General features: G+C 42.5%; 1 long non-coding RNA gene across 1 annotated transcript in view; it reads left to right on the forward strand.

The window, feature by feature from the left end:
* Positions 1-17,766, forward strand: part of LOC139700769 (uncharacterized) — a 382,041-nt gene that overhangs the window by 131,871 nt on the left and 232,404 nt on the right. Inside the window, exon 2 of the long non-coding RNA XR_011703886.1 lies at positions 7,232-7,253. This is a non-coding gene — a long non-coding RNA (uncharacterized lncRNA). The remainder of the gene's footprint in view (positions 1-7,231; positions 7,254-17,766) is intronic.

The raw sequence follows: 17,766 nt of genomic DNA on the forward strand, positions 1-17,766 counted from the left end.
CGAAAGATTTTTGCACTTTGAAATTGCTGAATTACTTGTTGGCATTTTCGTCATGTCATTGCTGTTTGAGTGATGCATCAGAAGTGGCGTTTTAGTAGGTTTGTTGGAAGAGCATTCCTCAGTTTCGAAGCCGTTAGGGCAAATGAATTATGAAAAACCGATATCCTATGGAAAACGTTATATAGATCACTGTAAGGAGTTTTCATGCCGATTTATAAAATGGGAGGGTCTGGGAGGGAACATTTCGGAATGTAGGATGACTGGACGTGATAATGCGAAAAGGGAAAATGCATTAAGGGCCTTCGTGCCTACGAGAGTAAAAGTGCGCGGAAGAGGAGGTCCTTGGTCCTACGATTATCAACTGTTTCAGAGCCCCGCCCCAGGGCGGACACAGCACGCCAGCCCGCCTCCTTTCCCACGGCCCCTTCTTTCGGATCCCAAAGTCATTCCGCAGAGGCCCCTCCCCGCCCCCCAACCTTCTCCACTCTCTTCCCCTCCTTTGCTTGCGATCATCCCGCGAGCCGTTTCCGTGGAGATTTCTCGTTCTCACCCGGGCCCCCACCTTGAGTGGGGGGAGCCTCACGTCCACTCTCCCGGAGGCGGAGGGCCGCTCAAATCTGGAGTCCTCCTCCAGGGCCCCGCCACAACTGCCTATTGTGAAAACAGGACATTAAAATAAGTAAAAATTAATAAAATCCAGTCCTGTATTTTAATAATAGCAAAGCAATCGAGGAAATAAAATGATATTGGAGGGAAGAATTCAACTAGTCTCTTCAGCACATCTGTAGGAATTTCGCTTTTCCTTCTGTTTCCTGAACGAACGATGAATTACGAACTTTTTGAGTTACTTTGGTGGTCCTGTTGGCCCAATCTGATTCACGATAGCCTTTCATTCTGACGTTAAAATTCAAAGAAATCGTAAGAAAACACCGTACCGGTGTTACATGGTGTAGTGAGGAATGGGGAAGCAACTTTTTTATGCTTCGTCATTTTAAAGGCAACATGCATACCCACTTTCTTCTGTTTTGTTAATGGTTTTTCTACCACCTGATGGAGGGCAATAAGAAGAGCGACGTGTCGGAAATTCATTCCTTCAGCGGCCCTGGCAACGGCGCCGGACTAGGGGAAATAATAGTGCCAGGGGCTTCTTTCTGTTGCTATGAGTCTGGTACGTAGGCAAATCACACGCTCAACACTTGGGAAAATTGAAAATTAAAAAAATAAATCGCCGTAAAATTTGACTATTAAAAATGTTTTTGGAAAAATTTGCGCCATAGAACTAAACCAACGGTGAAGACAATGGCGGCGCATCCATTTCCCAACCGTACATTCGAAGAGGGAACTCACGAAATTAATAACACATTGTTGACGAATAAGGAAAAATTTAATATTTTAGGAAACTACGTGTAAGTACACGTATAATGGTAACTATTTAAATCAGATGGAATTCAACTAAATGCAGATGTCTATTTTGTAGAAGTCGGCTCGAGCATTTTCTTGATAGTTCGCGTCAAACTCAGGGTCGCGTAAATTCTGCGCCTTCGGTGATGGTGCGGTCTAGCAGTAACTGGATGGGATCGCCCGCTTACACGGTCCGCTATCTTGGCACGATGGGTAAACAACTGGAGTGTTGACGTTGGAGTGTGAAGGCCGTTCATATTATAATATTCAAAGAGATGGCAGATACAGGCCCTAACATTTGTTTGTTTGCTCTCTTGAAGACCTAGAGGTGACTGAGATTGTATTAGTCCTCTGACTCAGTGTTCATGTGAATGTTTGTTTTTGACAGGGTTTCATTGACTGTTTTCTCTCTGATTACCTCCTATTGCTACTTTAGTTCATCATCATCGTATTTTTCTAGCAATCAACCCTAAGGCTGGTTTAAAGGTTTAGGGTAGAGCTCCTAAGGTACTAAGTCCTCTGAGACCTAGTGGATTCAAATATTAAAAGGGTATAAAATAGGGGGAGGGGCAGTTCCCTTTTCTAATACCCCATTTGGCATTACAAAGGAATCGAACTCGATGTCTACCGTTAAGTATCCGTGCGCTCTGTACTGTGAACTACCAAGCCGTTCCTTTGGTATCAAATTCATATGCCTATTTAAATAATGATACATGAACTAATTAATCTAACTCAAGATAGGTGTACATGAAGGGTGAACAGGTGGACTGTTTGTTTGTCCATGAATACTTCGTTTAATATTAATAGAGATTCGAGATGTCGATTCTGTGATTGGAAATGTATATAGTATTTGTTCTTTTTGCCTATTCAGAGTTTCACGGAGACATAACATTCACTCATGATTGATCTTGTGTTATTCCTAGAAATTAATTATGGGAATACAAGTTTCGAAAGGCTCCCGATTTATTGTTGGAGTATAGACACCGTTTTAGAATATTCCTTTCCATGCTGTTAAAGATTGAAACTGATAAAATCTTCCTTGTCACAATGCCAAGAAATTTATCCAAGGCTTAACCCTTGTTACGAAATAGCCGAAAAATCTCCCATGATGGAGTCAATGTTAAAAGTCACTGAGCGCTCATTTTGGACGAACGCTCGATGCGTCGAAACGAGCCGCCACGCGATTTGAATGCGCCCAAATAGGAGGCGCGATGACAAAAGAAAGCGAGGGGGCGTGCGGCACACCTCCGCCAAAGATGACGCGGCCATAATGCATTCGGGAAAATCGCAGTCTCAAGATTTTTTCCGAAGACCTGACGTAATCGTCACATGCTCGAAAGAGAGGGTACGGCTCTTCCGCCACTCTTTCCGCGAACTTCTCCGGCTTGGGCTGGCTGCTCCCACGCATCTGCACATATCCACCCCCCTCTCCCTCCGTGCACACGAGTGTAAATCACCCTCGCACTCACAAACGACCTTTTTCTATTTCCTTCTCATCCCGTCCCCCTTTGTCCTTCCCATCGCACCTTTCCCGGGAAACGTGGCATCCTGTCTAGGAAGCCCCCACCCAGCAGCTGATTGGCTGGAATCCAGATCTGTTGAATAAATAGGTCGGAGAAACACGCTCGACTTTTACAAATTCACTGCGTGGACTCTTGTGTGGCGTCGTCGGTCGGGGGAAGGCGATTTTCCTCTCGCTGCCTCCCCCCCGCTTCCCCCCTCTCCCCCAAGATCCCCACTCCGCCCCCGCGGGCGATGATCGCTCCTCTCTCACGCCTATTTCCTCCCCCGCCACGCCGATGTCCTCCGCCGCCATAAACCCCGCCCGGTGGCCGCTGGCTGCTCTGCAGAAAGCAGGTCGCTCTCTTGCCTGCATCGAGTCTCCGTTTTTTTTTTTGGCCCTCAGGCCTGGCGGAGCGGTTTCGAAGCATCTTGCTGATGGACACGCTCAATTCTGCGACTTCCTCTCAGCCACGATGTTGATCCCAGGGTGTCAGATTGTTCTCCGATCCATTCATCCTGTTAGACTGGATATTTCGAGCGGCGTCCACGTGGGACGGGGCTTGCACGAGCGCTGAGATGCGCGAGGAATATTGAGTGGGCGTGATCTCTGTTTCCACTGCCGCAGCGATGGAGACCTCACTGTAAAACTTCCCCCGGCTTCCTTCGAATTTTTTAATTAACAGCGATTACAGGTGGAATTGATACCGGTGTTCAATGAGCGTCGTTATAGTCCGCGTTGCTGGGCCCGATCTTAAGTGTGATTTTAATCGAAACACGTGTTTCTTTAGTTCTGGATTCTCTCGTGAGTTCGCCTGTAATCATTTACATGGCTGCGTGTTGAAAGTCGTACAGATGTAACCCATTACAAAATGTCGTTTATATGATAAATTAAAGTGGGTCGCGGTAGTCCAGTGGGTAGAGCGTTGGACTGCTGACCGGAGGGTCCCGGGTTCACTCTGGGCACCTGCAGTTCCACCCAAGCTAAAGTGATTTTTCGGGTACCAGGTCTTCCTGGGAAAACATATCCGGCACAGGGAAAGGAACTGGCCTCCCTACCCTGATGTGTGAATTTTCACACGCCGTATAGGGCTTAGTGCTGGGTGATCTCTACCATCACCTACTAAACCGACCTTCGGGTTGATTACTGTGTGTTTATGCTAAATTAAAACGTGGAAATACATGTATGTTACATGTGTAATGAGTGCACGTTCAATTGAAAAATACTTATTGTAATTCTTTTGGCACTATAATTACGAAAATTCCACAAAGGAATACGTAGGATGATCATGAATTAAACGTTTTATGTTTTAAGTAACTCCATTGTGGAGTGTGCATGGATTAATTGCAGTATCTGTATAAAGTATGGTATGTTCGCTTGTTTTCAGAGGTCGTCGGACATTACACATTCAAATATTCTTAAAACACCGCCTTAGACACAAAATGTCTGCCCTCTAGAATTTTTTAGAGCTATCCACCATTGCCAAACACTTCATGTTATTAGCCAATATATATATATATATATATATATATATATATATATATTTATTTATTTATTTATAAAAATATAAATATCGAATCCTGAATAAGACTATGTCCGGCAAAAGTCGATTTTCAATTACATTATTGTGTTTATTGTCGATGATGGCCCGTCGATAGCGAGGAAGCAACAATCGAGAAGATCCCTGGTAGTCATCGAAAACGGTGAACCTCGTCAAAAAAACGCGGGCGGATCGAATTTGATGAATCGACTTCAATTGAATGACATGTCGCCACCATCATTACAGCTCACGAGCGTGGCCGCAAGCCGTTACGAAACAGTCGTGAGGGAGTCATAAGCACCGTTCACTTTGATCCACGACATTGCCAGAACTTTAGTTGGTGGGTCAGCCACTGCGACCTGAAGTTATTGTTTACGCTTCGGATGATTTCGCTGCGTCACGGGGTGAATAAAGCTCATCCACGATAACTAGCATGGCAGTACTTGTGATTATTCGTGCAATTAAGTTATTTTTTTATATCATACGTATTGTCAATTTGCGCGGGGCTGACAGAGATGCCGCGCGTTTTAACTGGGAGCCGTTTCGTATTAAATCCCCTCGCGGATAAGTATCGTGATCTCAACGCTCCTCGCATTCATTTCTGTAATTTCTCCGTGGTTAGAAGTTGGGAGAGATCGCTATTTTTCGCAACTCTCTCTCTCTATTCTCTTCCACTTATGTCTTCACTGTTAACTTTTGTATCGATTCGGATCCATCTCGATTGTATATCGCTCAAATCCTCCATCGAGGCACTTGAATTCGGATTGATTTATTGTTCGAGACTTTGTTTCAATTTACACCCATTTTGCAAGCGCTTCCTTTTCCCCTTAATTTGCGCCCTTAATCATTGAACATGTTTAGGTATTAATCACGGAATTCGGCGGAAGGGTCCCGAAATACGGACAGTGAGCGCTAATGATGGTGACTCATGAACTGCATCAATGTCCACGAAGAATCTCATTCACGACGCTGCGATTTAACTATCGTAATGGAAAGTGACTTGGTAATATCTCTATATAACATTAAGATAGCAAACATTGGTCTATAATGGGAGAATAAACACGTGCTTCTTGCTTGTCGTCGAAATTCCAATAAGAGTAGCTTAGGAATGCCACGATAAATCACTGCCCAAGCGGCCATACTGTAACTGCTAAGAGTTAGCAAACACGAAGGCCTGATTTTTTTCATATTGTTACGTTCTCTGCCGTGCGAAATAGTATGGAGGGATGGTGGAGGAGGCTCGCCCCGGGAGCTCGGATGATTCGCCATCGCGTGAGGTCGCGGAGGTGCCGTGAAACACACCTCCCACCCCCGGTCTGCCCGTCCTTGTCCCCCGCCCAAAACTCCCTCCAGTCCCCCCTAGCCCCGCTCGCACTCCGGCGGGTAATCTCCCGGAGGAGTTTCACCGTTATAAACGGACCTCTTCCTCCTTTGTGTCCGCGCTCTTCCCTATTCGGGCCCGATCCGAAGGTGGCAGTTGTCAGCGAGCACGAACTGCACGACGGGACGGCGATTCCTAGAGTCAGTACTACCGCGAAGGCCTACATCTACATCAATACCCTACGAGCCACCAAAAAGGTGTGTGACAGGGGGTGCAGCACCAAGATGAAAGGGTAAGGGATGAGGGGGTTAGGGTTTTTCAAAGAGATGGGGAAAGGTAGTAGTAGTAGTTTTGAGGGGAGGCGACCGACAGCTAAGGTCATTTGCGCCATAGGGGATAGGCAGGAAAGGATGAAGGGTGGAGAGAAACCCGGCGTCGGCATTAGCCTACTCTTTACGAAAGGCGCCAAGGGGTCCGCAGTTTAACGTCCCATCCGACGGACGGCGTACTCCCTCAAAGTGGGGGGAACCTGCAAAAAAAATTATATATATAAATGTAATATATTATATATATATATATATATATATATATATATATATATATATATGTGTGTGTGTGTGTGTATATGTATGTTTATACATATATATATACATACATGCATACATACATACTCATATTACCATGCGCAGTCCTTACCTTGTAGGTTAATACTCATTGTGTCGAGCTGACTTCTGGGGGATTTCGATTTCAAGCATTCTGGTCTCTTATTGTTCTTGGAAAAAATGACATTTTAAACCTGCCAGTCTTGCATTATAACTCTTTAATCTTATATTCGTGATCCCTCCGCCCGTAATACGTTGGGGTTCGTATTATGTTCTTGATGTCATCGGAGAAGGACCCATCTTTAAATGTTTTTGATAAGTTTATCATCATTCATCCCTCATGGGACCACCCTTGCAACACCTTCCATTTTGGACCCTTTCGAAGGACGAGTTCTATTTAATATTTTTACACTAACATTAGGAAATGATTTTCCCCCAAATGATACTTGTAGGCGGAAACACAACGAGAACATTGGGCGAGATCGCAAAGAGAAACTGACGAACAAAGCGATATCATTATTGAAAGACTAGCCCTTGTTGTTGTTACCCCTCTGCCCAAACCTTTTCATTGAAGCAAAGGATTCCCATGTCTTTAAATCGATTAAAATCTGGAAGGAAACTTTTCCCTTAGTGTTATAATGCTAAGAATTTTAGCTCGTGTTTCTTTTTCTGAGGTTATTATTCCGTGTCGAATGCCGATGTGATTTACTCATCTCATTCTAATCGAATTTATGAGTTTTCTTTTCTCAGCCAAGTTTCCTAAGAATGTGTTGGCTAGTTTTTTTTGTAATTTCTACATTTTCTTGTAATTTGCCTCCAAATTCATATTTCGTCCGGTTAAAACGATTTTTCTTTTCTTATTCCAGGATCCACGCCTCGCATCCATAGGTATGTCACTGCCTTCCATACAAATGCTTTCAGAATGATGTAAGTAATTATTATTAATGGTATTTCAACGGTTAAGGTTGGTTTGGGTTGACACAGGCTATACAACGGCACTAGGATACATTTCATTGTCTCTCCCCACAAAACACAACTTGGCATTCGGTTCCTCGGGAAGCCCTGTTCAATTCCGCATACTTCTTTCCCCCTTCATTCTATCCAGTATACAAATTCCATTTCTACCCCTTCCTCTTAACCGTCTCCCCTCTATCACAGTCTTCAACATCTCACTGCCGATCAATATGCTTTGCATCCATTTTTCCTGCCTCCTTATGATCTATATCAACAATCCCCTCTCCTCTTCCGCCATACCACCTCATTTGCTTTCCTTTCTGTCCGCTTAATCTTTTCTACCCTTCTCCAAACCCATATTTCAAACCCATCTAATCACTCAGTTTCATTTACCATGTTTCCGCGCCGTACAAAACCACACTCCATATCAAAGTCTGTACAAGTATTTTCTTAATATCCTTACTCAATGTCCCTATAATAAATTCCCTCCTCCTTATGTAAGCTTCTTCGCGTAACGAAATTCCTTTTCTTATGCCTTTACTACGCGTGCTTTGACCATTTTGGTCCAAATAAGTAATCTATTCTACCTGCTTTATTTTGTGCACTCCTATTTTAGCATTCAATGTAGCTTTCCTCTTTTTTCAAAGCAGCATAAACTTTGTGTTGTTCATGCGGTTTTCCAGGAAGTTCAACGGTGGCGTTTAAATTCCAAGAATCTCCGGGAAATACCGCGGCATTTTAACGGAGTCATCCGCCAATATACATTGCAATGCAACAATTCCAGAGTATTAAAAATTATTCATCTTGTCCGGAAATCGAATCCGGATCCCTCGATGTCAGGCCGACTGCTTTAGCCAGTTAAGCTATTGAGGCGTCCTCTTGCACTCCGAAATTTTGGGGGCTTCAAAGGAACAAGTTGTTGTGACAAAATACATCGAGGGATCCGGATTCGAATCCCGGCTAAGGCGAATGATGATTTTTACACTCTAATATTGTTGCATTATTAGCGCTTACTTTCTTTGGGCACATACTCGTTGGCAAGTAGCCTCGTGCGTCTATGAACTGTCGTGTGTAATCCTCGTTTTGGTTTATCATGTTGCTAGTTCAACCTCGAAGTGCATCCAGTAAGCAGGAATCCGTGAGAAACAGATAATTCTTATAGTTTGAAGTGGTCTTACTTGAAGATTGTTGTTCTCAATGAGTTAAAAAATAAAATCACTTTAAAAATGTTTAATATCTGTGGAATTTAGATTCTCTTTCGACATAATAATAATTATATCACCGAGCAACCACGTAATCTATCCAAAAGTTGGTTTGACGAGATGTGGGGGGCGGGTAATTCCTTTCACCGTTGCGCCTGCGGTTTACCTCAAAGATCTATCTAGTCTAGGATCTTTTTATCGGGAGACCATAAAATCACGTAGCTTAGGTAATTCTCAGGGTGTAAAAGCTATCAATCGGAATCGAACCCGGGTTCTCCCACTGGATCACCCACGTTCCTAAAATTATGCAATCACATCAACTACAAATATCCGTGAAATCAATTGTGCACGGAATCAACTTCGATTTAATGTTCGCAGCTTTGATATCGTTGGGCGTTATTTTTGGCAGTTTGGGGGCAGGAAAAGAGGCCGCCTCACCCGTCTCACCTTTGAAGCGCGACCTTTCATCCCCTCCCCGCGAGGCAGACTTTCTTTCTCCTCGCCTGTAACTCCCCGAGTCAAAAGTCCCTGGTGACCTTTCCTTGCATTCAAAATGCGCGTGGGGTTTTATGACCATTGTTGTCGAGGCGTAGGGATTGTTTTCTCCTCTTCTTCCTTTTCTGTGAGCCATTTAATGTCATTCCCATTTCATCTCATTACGATTTTTAATCCGCTCACTTGTTTTTTTCAGATCTAACTCTTCTCGAATGGCATACCTTTGCAATGCGATTCAAGCGAAAGAGAATTCATTCCTGCAGAAAATGACGTAAAGGTGTGAAGAATCTCGTAGGTTTTAACCTTTGCCATACATAGATTTTCGGAAATTTTTGCCAAAGCTAAAGCTCCGATAACTGCTGTTACAAAACCATGGTATTTGATCTACTAAATGATATGGGTGCTTTTGGTGACTTTACATTAGTTTAATTTTATTTATTACAGTGTTCTTAATACTCTGGAAACATAAGATTGAATTATTACCACGGCTGATTCTAATATAGGATTGCAGTTGAAGACGGGTTCATTTTAGGATTGGATGTTGGGTTGTGTTCTTTTTATGCGGGAGATGCTGCAACAGTAACTTAGTCATCCGCTGATATTAATCCAACAATTTCAGAGAGTAAAAATGATTCACCTTGACCGGGATTCAAACCCGCTCGATTAAGAATGCCTGTGACATGTATGTACCGTATTTCGTCAAAACTTCTTGTTCCTTTTAAAGCCCCAAAATTTCACAGTGTAAGAGGACGCCTCGATAGCTTAACTGGCTAGAACACTAGGCGGTACATAGAGAGATTCGGGTTCGAATCCCGGTCAAGGCGAATGATTTTTACGCTCTGAAATTGTTGCCTTTTTTAGGAGACATAATGGAATTGTCGCTGTGCCGTTTGGTAGCTTGTGTTCATCCAACACTTATCTTAACCGGTAGAATACCTATAGAAATAATAATCTATTCAACTCTTTCGACTAATAAGGCAGCTTATTAATTTAAAAATGGTTTTGAAATTTGAGAAATTTAAAGATAATTTGCATACATAACCTACCTTTTAATCGTAATTCTGTCGCTGAGAGAGTCTCTTCTGTTTTTCTCGATGTTTTCCATTCTAAAAGGAATTTGCACCAATGTAACCGAATACGCATGTGCTACATAAAGAGCCATTAGAAGCACATGTGTGTTTGTTTTCAAAAACCTCAATAATAGCGACGATTCTTGGGAACGAAAAATCGGTACAACTCATTGAGTGTAGTATGGTTTTGCCCAGTAGCTTTTTTTTTGAACCTCATAAAGCATATGTAATGGATCTCCCTCCCAGCGGTTTCTCCGCACGATGTCATAACTTGAGTGCAGTTGGAGAAATAATGTCTCACCGGTAATTGTGTCGGTTTCTGCGGTGAAATAATGTCTGCGGGAAGAGATTTGAAGGAAAGGGGCAGGGAATGGAATTAACGCAAGAGCATGCTTGCAATTAAGAAGAAGTAAATGGAGCAAATATCATTTCTGGTGAATTGATTGGAAATGATTAATTCCAAGTGGAGCGATTTTTTGTAAAGCGGAAAGGGGAGTAGTACGTTTTAAGTTGATCTTGCCTTTTTACGTATTATCTCGGTGGATGTGAAAAATTTCTAATAAAAAGAAAGCGTTCTGTAGTTTCTATAAAACCAGGTACATATTGAAATCACGGTATGAGAAAACTACGTGGAACGTTGAATTTGTTTTTGTAATCGGTAGTATTTTATTTTATCTGTGTGGGGGTAGGCAACGAGAGATATCCAAAATTTCAGAGCACCAACTGGGGATGGAGATATCGTATGAGAAGATGAATGATAAGAGAGATGTAAGAGATATATGAATTTCTATCAATAAAACTTACTCCTATTGTTGGAAGGTTACTCCTACTGACAGGAGGAACTGGTTAGGAAACATTTACTCTCCTTATCAGAGTGAACTTTATTAATAATCAAGTTATGTTACCCCGTCTAAATACATACTTCAGGGATATTTTTTCAGACGCAAATTATGGTAACTTTAGGAAAATACATATATACGTAACCGTGGAGCGAATAAAGTCATTTTCGTGGTATAAATAACTTATTGCTCGTGAAATTTCACCTCATAGGTGTGCATTCAAGAGCTTCCGGAAGAAGTTTTTCCACGTTATTTATTTTTATTTGGGAGCTTCCGACAAGCTTCTGAATAGAAATAACTTGAAAATGGTTATGTATCATCCAAAATTTTCAATTTAAACTGGGTTTCCTTATACATATATTATCATTTTAACTTTTCAGTTTATTTAACAATAGTTTATTTTATAATTCATCGATTTTGTTTCCCAAATATGTGTATACAAACATGACTCTCTTTAACATAATATATTTTGTGGGGGGAGAAAGGGACAGAAATCTCGTTTAAATTGATTGGAACTTCCCCTTATTGGAAAAAAAGATAAGTTCTTCCTCGAAGGTCAGTCTCGTGTTCGCTGGTATTTTTTTATTAACAACGCCGATAGCTAATGTACTGACCTCCCACCCTTGCAGTCCGAGTTCTAATCCCAGCGGTGGGTAAATGTTTAAGTGGTGTCCCGATGCTTGCTTGGGTTGCATGTGGAGAATACACCCAGGGGAGTACGCCGTCCGTCGGATGGGACGTTCCACTGTGGACCCCTTGGTGCCTATCACTAAGAGTGCGTTACTGCCAACACTGGGTTTCTCTTCCATCTTTCCTTGTCCCGTTTCTTGAATATAACACCTTAATGAATTATTCCCCTCTCCGCGATGGCGAAAAAAACCTTAGAATTCGGTCGCCTCCCCTAATGGCGACTACAACTACTATGAAAGCGTCAAGCTTCTGAAAGGAAAGAAATATAAAATTTTTATAGCCCATCGAACATTTACCATTAAACCTGGCTTGTCTGAATACGCTAAATGAGTTCGTCCCTAATGCAAGTCTGTAAAATGTTTGTAAGTCTGTCTACATATCTTTTTGTCTTGTATAAATGTCGTTGGATAAATTTTGCAATAAGCATTGTTTTCTATAATATTTGGATTTCCCTTTTTTACAATTTGTTTTCTCCTGTCTAATTTGGAAAAAAAGTCATTATGATTTATTTAATATGCCCTTTACTTGATGGTGTATGTATTATTTATACGTAATTCATGTCTTCCTCTGTACATTTTCATTACCAGAAGATAAAATAGTATTGTAGGTTTCTTATTTAATTTGGCTATTTCCTAAGGCCCTAATTACGATAACCTTAGTAGTTTCAATACTCCTTCAACTCCTCTTGTTTCTCTATGCTACACGGACTACGAAATAACTTATATTGAATGCAAAAATGGGAAGTTTAAATAATGTATGAGGCTAATAAGTTGTCATTCGTATTGAATCTGCTCTCGTTTATTTAAATGAACTGAAAAGCGTGATTCCGATATTTTACAGTATGAAATGAAATAACACTCAGTATCCCCATTTACAAGATCACACTATTTAAGTAAGGCTCTGTCGGCAGAGATGTCAGGACGGTACTGTTCAAAATTATGGTGCGGTACAGAAGTGCGATACTATTTCACGTCAATCCGACCTTGTTTCGTATGCCCAGCTGTCTTTCTTCCCTCAGACTGTGTGAAAATCAAGATTTCGGAAATACATGACTACGTTTTCCAATTTTTCTTCGCCTCTCCCTTTCAACTGGGAAATGGTGGGAAAGTCAGTTCATCTCATCGGGATGGGTTTTCCCTTTCCCTGGGTCTAAGACCTTTATGATGGTGATATGGACCGTCTCCCCCGTAACAAGTATATTTTAGAGAGTTCTTCAACCCTTCGAAACGGAGCTGGAAAGCAGTGCTCATTTGCATGGCCTACATTCGAATAAATGTGCATCTCGAAATCCGTATTAAACTAGGCATTAGGTAATTAACAGGCGATGCGATTGGCTTGTGGCTGGATTTTGATGGTCGTGGGATCAATTCCTAGTTGAAGTCTTTGGAGAAGCTCGTAAAAAATATAAGGGATAGTATAAATTGCATAGTTTCAGCCGCAATATGATGAAATTGCAGCATATGACCAAATTATAGTAATTTTCAACGATATAGCGTTTAATAGCAACTAGGTTTCGATGTACGTCATCATCTTCAGGGCATTATACCTGAAGATGATGTGTTTTATCAAAACTTGGTCGATATGAAATTTTATCTCATTGAAAATTGCTATTATTTGGCCAATAAGGGATTAGATTCCTGAATTGCCATGAATATGTAATGTCCACAAGCTGAAGGCTTTATTTTGGAGTTCTTTCTAGTCTTACAAAGCAATTTTGTTTTGTGATTATTGTAGATTGGAGGTAATTGACAAAGAAAATATATCACTCCCGGAAATGCGGTATATTATGTTACGATATTGCGGCACGATAGTTTGCAACGGTACGAAATTGCGACACTGATGATTATTTTTTGACCGTGCTAAATGCGAAAAAATATCACGACATCGTCCCGCCTAAGGCAACCTCGCCTCGAGATGGATATCGCACGCCATCCCTCGACTCCGACGGCGGCGGCCCCTCCGAACTTTCCTCTCTTCCGATGAGCGGAGGGAAGGAAGGGCGATGTGCGATGGGGGAGGAGGGCCGGCCTTCGGAGGCTGTAAGTATTCCGCCGCCCGCGCGAGAGATGAATGGGGAGGCCTTTCTAATGTGGAGTGGACGCGCGGGAGGAGAGGTGTGGGTGGTTGGGACGGGAAGGGGAAGGAGGAGGTCCCGCTCGCCTCTTTCCCAGAGCCCCACTCTGGGAGAGAGAAAGAGAGGCGTTCTTTTTTCCAAATGGGCCCACCCCCCCCCCCATTTTCCTTCCCCCTCCCCGCCCCCGCCCAGCTCCCTCAACCGCGTGCCTTCGTCGGCTCGTTCCCAGGTCGGGTGAAATGCACGGCGCTTCTGCTACAGTTTCAAAAACTCTCGCGGAAAAATAGCACCACCTGTGACAATTGTGGTCCCAAAATGACCTTTGCCCGGCTCGGAGCGTTTGAAATTTTCCACTGTCCACTCGTGACCCAGGAAACAATGGAACGGGAGTGATTGCAGTGAGGAGGAGTATCCTTTAGGACCGGAGGGGTGCTTGGAAGAGGGGATCGAATGAGAGGAGTGTGTGGTGCACGGGGGAGATTCTTTCGTGTTTTTGATTGGGGTGGGCGTTGTCCTGGGTAACTCGTCTGTGAATCGCACTTGTGCAGTGAATGAAGGGTATCGCATCATCATTTCATTCCGATGCATTTATTTTCGTTACACTCCTCCTCTCGACGTCCTAAATACATTCAAATAGCACGAGAAAGTTCTGCGCATCACAAACACACGCGCGGGCAGTCATCGGCAGGAGTCTAAAAATATTGAACTCTCAGGTCGTAGAGCTATGAACTTGCGGAATTCTAATTGAACTCCATCCTGCTGACGCATCTCCTCTGGGAATTTCCGCTTGTTCGATCGTTATGGTTGTCATTCCCATTCTTCATTGTGCCAAGTTCCGAACTTCCAGGTCCGAATCAATTTATTATGTTTTTTTCAATGCATGTGAACACACTTTTTTCCTCGTTCTTGGTTGCGATTCGGATTTTCAAATGCTGCCAATTTCTTACCATATTCTATAACACATCATTAATGCGTTTTCGTAGCGGTGTATTCGGAGAGAACTGGGAAAAGATCGCTGATCTGAGAATATTCTTATAATGGGAAGAAATTAATTTTTAGGATCTTGAAGTGCGCATTAAGGAAAAACTTCGAGGAGTTGATCCTCAGCTCTATGAGTGAATCCGATCTCCTGTTTGCATGGCAGTGGTATTATATCAATTCAACGAGTTTTTTTTTAAGGTTTGCTTTGTGAAAAAATGTGGGGGTAGGTATTCTTAAAAGAGAAGAGCATATTGCAGCGACTGTGATTCATCGTCAAGAATAGATGTACTAAAGAAATGTTCTTGTCTTGATATTCTAAGTGAAAATCTTATTATCTATGCTGCCCGGGAAGTTGGTTTGGGGAGATTTTTTTTGCGTACTATTGAAACTTTATCTCCCTGTCAGGATCTTGGTATCTTGATCCCTCTGCCACTGTACGAGTAGAAGCTGTTCCGGTGACACTCACTCAGTTGGATCATTGGTTTGCCGTAGCTAGGAGGGTTGGACTAGTCGCCCTCGGCCTTCCTAGGCACTAAGTTTTCCTCCGCTCCCTCGTTCCCAGATCCTGGCTGTTGTCGAAGAGACAGTGGCGGTTTGCCTTTCCTCCGAAAGGCACTTCTACCAACCTCAATCATTTCTCAATTCCTCCTCCACGGTCGTTGACATCTCTCATGTGTTATATAAGTTATCGATTGAGGATTAAAGTCTCTATTGTCAGTGTCAAAAAAATGGTGAAAGTTAAATATTGACTGGAATTAGTTAGTTATTCGAAGGTTGAATTCGAACTAGTAACGAAGTTCTACGAGGAGTGTCATTAGAAATGTTCATAAAATGGAAAGGAAAGGGATCAAGTATCGCACGCAATTTGGCCCACTGGCGGCTGTCGTTCGGGGTAGAGTGCGGGGTAATATTTAGAGCGATATTACCCTTCATGCCCCAAATTAATAATGTAGAATAAATGAAAGGTACCAGAGCGAAGAAATATGAAGACATGAAGAGGTCAGCCCATCGGAGAATTGAGCTGAGAGCTGTAACAAACTTATCGAGGGATTGATGGCCAGAAATGATGAATATGATGATGGATGAAGCCTAAAAGTGCAAAATTTGAGACGTATAAATCGGAGATTTAGCTGAGAAAGTCTTTAGCTCATTGGAAAGAGAAATAGCCATGGTCTATATTTTTAGAAGGTTCCATATGCTACCATTTTCACCATTATCATTGGCAGGGCGTTTTGATGCTGACAGTTCGTAGTTCAAACCCTCGCGAGACCTCAAAACCCAAGCAGTACTGTATTCTTTGGGGTCCAGAGCTTTCTGTTAACCGCAGGCAACGTTGGAATAGGGACCTCCTTCCCCCATTGAGTGAATTTCACACGGTAAGGAACTATGCGCGAGGTTTATCGCAAAACTCATCCATCAGTACGAGACTTTTGGTTGAAGAATGTGGTTTATAAATTGATTCCTGGTGTTGAATGCACTTCAATTTCACACGGTACAAAGGGTTCAAGAAAAATACTCTCCCAGGTAAAAGTTGTGATTGGATTTCAGTTCCTCCAAGGATGCATTTCCCACGTGAAACACCAAAGGTAATCACTCCACATCCGTTGGAATCGGGTTTTGAACTTGGAAAGTTCGCTTTGTCTGGAAAAATGCGATTCCACGTTAATTTTTTCGTTTATTGAATAAGTGGATGGATCCAAAGTTGCACCTCTTTTGGTGAATTATTCCGCCACCATTAGAGGCTTTGATCAGTTATTGGTGTTGAACAATGGTGAACATGAGGAATTGACTTTAGTTTACTTGAGGTGATTCGACGAGGTAAATTTTATTTATCTGGATGTTTTTATTTTTAAAAGCAGAGCCCTGACGTTTCCATCATGATACTAGATTATTTTCATATTAAATAATATCTAACGTAATACATTTTCTATTCGTCAAGAAAGTTTTTTGTTAAGGGACAAAGGAACAGCCCGAAGTTGCTGCCATTAAGCCAGGAAAAGAAATTTCCGTAACATTGTTATGATTTCTGATTGCATGATAAATATCCAGGAGTGGAACATTTTTTTCCCAAATTTATCAGTGAACCTATCTTCATTGTTGGGCCAGGTGTGGAAAGTGAAGAATTTGCACACCGCCTCAGAAGGGAGTCTTTTTCTGCCGGCGGATCATTTCGTGGCACCTGCGCCGGTCGATGTGAGGTGCCCGAACGATCCAATTTCCCGTCTCTATTAAATGTGATTATCTACACGGAGAAGCTTGCGAGTGTGTTGGTAGTGTTCCGTCGCTGGTGTCTGTATCGAGACACCAAAGAGTCGTTGTTTCTCCAGGTTCTAATCACAAATCCAGCCACGCAGCGGAATATACTTCATTTTCGACTGATTACAAGTCATGTGGCCTTCGGAGAGGCGCTGCTCGCGTCGTGAGCCGAATGCAGAAGCAGTTCCTGCCTTTAGGCGGCGCCCCACCGGCGGTTGCGATGTGACGTCGATCCATCGAGGAGGATTCAGCGCCCCCGGCGATTCGATGCACAAAAGAGGCGTCCGGCGTCCATTGTGGGTTCGATTTGTGTGTGTGTGTGTGTGGTGCGGGAGAAACGATTGTAGAGTGCTGCACTGATCTCCAATACTAGGAGCGACGTCACGCCAGTGTGAAGCTCGGCTTGACAAATTAAAGTTCATTCGCTTTAACCTGACCTATGGAGATTGTAAACAGGTGCAGGAGAGTAAGTATTTCCATTACTGAAATTATTTTTGGAACTGGGATGTTCATATATTATTAAATGCGTATTTATTATAACACCTCGGCTTAACTCTCCTTTCCAATTTTACAACTTTTGTCTCATGTTTCCCTAAATGCCAGAGTTAACGCTTGAATCAAAATATGCAATTTGTACTATTCTGTCATCCATATTTCTGATACGGAAACGGCTGTGACCTTGGGGGCAGTGTTAATTGCTAAATGTTTACAGTCAGGAAAACAATAAAGAGAAATCTGAAAGTTTTGGTGATCAAATGGAGTAGCTTCAGGCGTGATGTGGTGGAAGTCGAGCGTAATGAATAACTAACTGATCGTAGCACTTTAATCGTGATGTAATAT

Source organism: Hetaerina americana, unplaced genomic scaffold (genome assembly GCF_022747635.1).
Source record: "Hetaerina americana unplaced genomic scaffold, ioHetAmer1.1.p SCAF_11, whole genome shotgun sequence".
Taxonomy (NCBI): domain Eukaryota; kingdom Metazoa; phylum Arthropoda; class Insecta; order Odonata; family Calopterygidae; genus Hetaerina; species Hetaerina americana.